At 45.2% G+C, this 4,441-nt stretch overlaps 1 long non-coding RNA gene across 1 annotated transcript; it reads right to left on the bottom strand.

Annotated features, from left to right (window-relative positions):
* Positions 1-704: 704 nt before the first annotated feature.
* On the bottom strand, positions 705-4,111 carry LOC143269720 (uncharacterized). The gene is made up of 2 exons (XR_013046329.1): positions 3,390-4,111; positions 705-3,214 (listed from the first exon to the last, which is right to left on the bottom strand). It is a non-coding gene; the product is annotated as an uncharacterized LOC143269720 (long non-coding RNA).
* Positions 4,112-4,441: the final 330 nt, after the last annotated feature.

Below are 4,441 nucleotides of genomic sequence, written 5' to 3'. Positions count from 1 at the left end.
CCAACTCCAGCTGGACACCCTTAGTTTTAGAGGGAAACAGGAAGAAAACACAAAGTTTGAAGAAGGAGGGGAGGTAGGGGTGGATCTGGGAGGGTTTAAGAAGGGAGTGGGAGGTGGAGGTGATTAAAAGATATTACATGAAATTCTCAAAGAAAAAAATAGTATGTTATACAAACGCAAACTGGTCTAAATCACATGTCACGCTGATCGAAAGCTTAGCATAATAATCTGATGATTGTTTCTTTTGCATTAGTTGGTATAGATAGTTCATTGTTTCTGAAATATCTTTGGCCATCACTGTAAGCATGGCATTTTGACTCACCCGGTCAGCGCCATCTCTAAACAGAGAGAAGACTTGAAATTAGCAGGATTTTCCTTTTCCTACAGCTGTCCTTACATTCTTTTGTAAGAAGAGCAGAGTCTACAAAGTATGGTCAAGGAGAGGACCACAGAAAGAGAGGCGGGGGGGGGGGGGGGGGGGGAGGCTCCGAATGATGACCTTCATTTGGTGAAAAAGAAAAAAATACTAATTTAAAACCTTAGGTCATGAATTATTGGTGTGTTGACAGGGTGGCATTACCTTCGAGGAGACAGGCAGGCAAATGAGTTCCAGTCTGCCTCTCAAAGCAATAACAATTCACAATAGAAATTATACAATGTTCTAAGGAGTAATTGAGCTAGTCTGAAATTAAAAGAACTATGCGTACACAACATAATGAGAAGATTTATTAGAGGGAAATACACAGATGATGAGGGAATTAGTGAGCCAGCAAAGAAACTATGGAAAAGATTGCCCAACTCAATTCCACAGCTTCACAATGACTCTCGGGCAGCCTTCTGGGTCTCCCAAAGACATGGCTTTTCACAACCTGGGTTAGGCTGCTCGGGTCCCTCCTTCCATAGACGTTACAAATCCCAAGCCTCCACTTGCAACCAATGGAAATGATAAGGAATCAAAATGTAAGCCGAAATGATTGACTTTGTCAATGCTGATGTAGGCCTATACTCACGTGATCCCTCCGAGTTTCCAGCTGGGTCTTTAATGAACACGCTCATGATTTATGACCTCCATTTTGTACTTTCCTGGCATACGTATAAACCTGGCATTATTCAATTTCCCGTTGCCCCAAATCTTTATTGAGCAACCACCACGTGCAGTTGTGCAGGTAGGGCTAGGGCCCATGGATGTGCCCGTACATAAATTCCCTCATTGTCCTCGAGGTGCCCATTAGGATAAAAACAGTCAGCGCAGAGATAATCCCTGTGGCTGCGGGCTCACCGCTCACCGCAGGTGGAAGACTTTAGCTTAGACAAACATGCTCGAGAAAGCAGACGCCATTTGCCAATACTGTGAAATAATATCAAGGCAAGGTGGAGACTTCGAGAGCCATAAATGAGTATTATTATCTTGTGAGATAATTGGGTGCAGCGTGGAGAGGGCAGCAAATGCCCGAGGTGTTGAGACAGACCCGATTCCCTCCCCCTCCCGTCTAGTCTGCCGGTGACTTTCCCACAGGTGTTCTGGGGCCGCCCTGGAAGAAAGCAGGCAGCTGGGAGGCAGCCAGGAGGATGTTCATCTTTGTCTTCCCCGCCACACCCAAACCCACAACGAGAGAACTCCCAGGCAGACATGCCAAACTCAGACACAAAGAATAATACAGCAGATACAGAGACAAGACTCCGGGTAAAGAAAAGGAGCCGGTCAGCAGACTGCCCGGGCAGTCTTTAATGAGGCCTGGTAACGCCTAGTGCAGAGCTTCAGGGAGTGACTGTCATCAGAGATTAGCCCTCCCTGAGTTGTCTTGCAGAGCAGAAAGAGAAACACTTAAGCAACTGATTCTTTCGTGGATCACACTGACCCTCATTAAAACTGGAAAAGGAACTCGCGCAGCGTATCAACGCATTCCTAAGACAACCAGGTTTCCCAAATGCATATTCGATCCTACAGCAGTAGATCTAGAACTCAGCCACATGAATAAGGCTGCCTCTACGCTCCCTGTGTCACCCTGATTGCTGCTGGGTGGAATTAAAGCATCTGCCCTTAGGAAATGAACCTGTAATTTTCTTTTCAAATGCCCATAGCCAGGCACGGTGGTGGACATCTATCATCTCTGCCCTTGGAACGTAGTAGCAGGAGGATGGAAGGTTCAGGGTCAGCACTGGCTGTACAGCTGTTCCAGCCTAGTCTGGGCTACCAAGACCATCTTGGTAAAACAAAATAAGTCCATGGCAATTAAAAAAAAAATGTTGATTCTTCCAATCGCTCAGGTTATTCCTCTCATTTGTCACCTAGGGACAAGACTTCTGAAACCGGTGCTGGTTTTCAAAAGCAGTTTGCGTGCAAACCATGGTCACTCACAGAAGTCAGCCCTCTCCAGAGTCCTGCCAACAAAGCTGCCAGTAAGTAGGTCCTTCCCTGGTTATTCCTGCAGGAAGGAATGGTAGTGACCTTACTAAGACCTCTGACATCTCCTACCTCCTGCAAGCCCCCATCCTCCTACTCCTCTAAGGTCCCTTCCTTATTGCTATGATATTTTTTGAACTGGGAAAGGGAGGTTATTCCTGGTTAATTTGTTATCTCTATTACGATATTCAATGGCGTTGTTAATGTAAGTCACCTAGCTAGACTCTGGGACTGAAAAGAATGATCGTCTATCACTTTTTGCTTTCCAGGTATGAACAATATAGGAATATGTGGTACTACTACCACCATAATAAGCAATATTTGCAAATTGCCTTATGATTTGATAAGTATTCTCTTCTTTATTATCTTGCTTCATTGTTGGGAAACCACTGTGAGATAAGATGTTTATCATCTCACCTCATCAACTCTAACCTGAAGCTGGTGTAGCCAACGACACTGGACAGACAGACACCCATCAGCAAGCCAGCAACAACCCACCCTGAACCTAGGAATTCCAGCTCTGAACCCTTTGCTCTTCTTTCCCAATCGAAGTGATGTGAGAGGAGTGCAAAGAAGGAGCCATCAGAACTCAGAGAAGGAAACGCCATGAGGGGAGGAAAAAAAAAACAAAACAGAATGTGCTCAAAACCACATCAGAGATGTGTTTTCCCGCCGGGCATCTGGCTGGGGTGACTCCAGTAACTGGTTTATCAAACAGATGCTGTAAGTTCAGCCAACAGGGTCCTTCCCCAGAGTTGCTTCTCACCACACAGAAGAGGCCATTGTGGTCTCACCATTGTATTCAGTGCCCTGAAAAAAAAAAAAACAAAAACAAGTTTGTCTTTATAAATTGCAAAGCCCTTACGGTTGCCAGATTTTTGTCTTGAACAGAAATAGGGTGTTCTAGGGAATTACCAAATTTCTAGTAATAGACACAGAGGTGAAGAGGGAAAAAGTGGGGGCTAGAAAGCTTTAGGTAACTTACCAGGAAGTTGCAACATCAAACTTAAAAGTTCTCATTCACCGGATGTTTATCGTGTCCCTAGTTCCTGTGAGGCTCGTGGTGAGTTCTAGAGCTCTTCCAGGGAACTGGCTAACTGTGTAAGGTACATTCATCCAACACCGGCCCGCGTATCAATTGTGTTTCTCACATCTGGGGCCCTTCTCTTCTATTGATACGTCATTCTGGTTCCGTACTACCCTGCTTATAACAAACTCCTGGAAACCCAAGTTTTACTGCTCAGTCAATGGCGTCCTACAACCTACTTCTGCAAACAAAACTTTGTTTGCAAGAATTTCCTGACCGAGCACTTTGGGAATTCCTGCTTTGATGATTTTCCAAGCCCTTTGGGCCTCCTTGGGAGGTAATGACAGCTACGTCAAATCTGTCCCTCATCCCTCTCCACAGCCCCCAAGCGGCTTTCTCTCTGACCTTCTTAGAGAGATGCTAATCACTCCTTTTAAAACCAAACTCAACCTCACCACAGCCTCCCCAAAGCTGATAGCAGAACTCAAAGGCCATTTCTCTAGCACTTCCTCTTTCTGCCAGGAAAGAAGAGCACCCGGGAGGACCTCCCACTGCGCTGGAGAGCAGCAGGACTCCTGTTTCAACCTTGCATTTTCCACCATGGGTGAAATCTTTCCTGGTCTACAAGTCCCAGCAGCTGGGCTGTGGGGGGAAAAAAAAAGGTGCCCCGTTCTGAGAATCCTGGCATTTCTGAGATCTCCCTCTTCCTTTCTGGCATTTTCTTTTCATTTCTGTATTGCTTAGGCATCAAAAAGTTCATAGGAATAGCACCCAGGCATTGAATGGTCACACGTAGGCCTCTGGGCCACTCCTGCTCTGTCCCAACAAGAGAAGATTCATTTCCCTGGAAGATGCTCTGTGAGACATCAGAGAAGAAATTGAAGACAGTATAACTCTGGTATTCACCAAGGTCAAAACATAACAATAATAAAATAATAATTTGATTATGATTAAGTTATTTGACCTACTTGGGTCTGTAATTCTTCAACTTCCAAATAGTGCTTGAATAG

This window comes from Peromyscus maniculatus, chromosome 20 (genome assembly GCF_049852395.1).
Source record: "Peromyscus maniculatus bairdii isolate BWxNUB_F1_BW_parent chromosome 20, HU_Pman_BW_mat_3.1, whole genome shotgun sequence".
In the NCBI taxonomy this organism is placed as follows: domain Eukaryota; kingdom Metazoa; phylum Chordata; class Mammalia; order Rodentia; family Cricetidae; genus Peromyscus; species Peromyscus maniculatus.
Note: the sequence above shows the minus strand (reverse complement) of the source record. Positions and strands in the feature narration are given on the sequence as shown.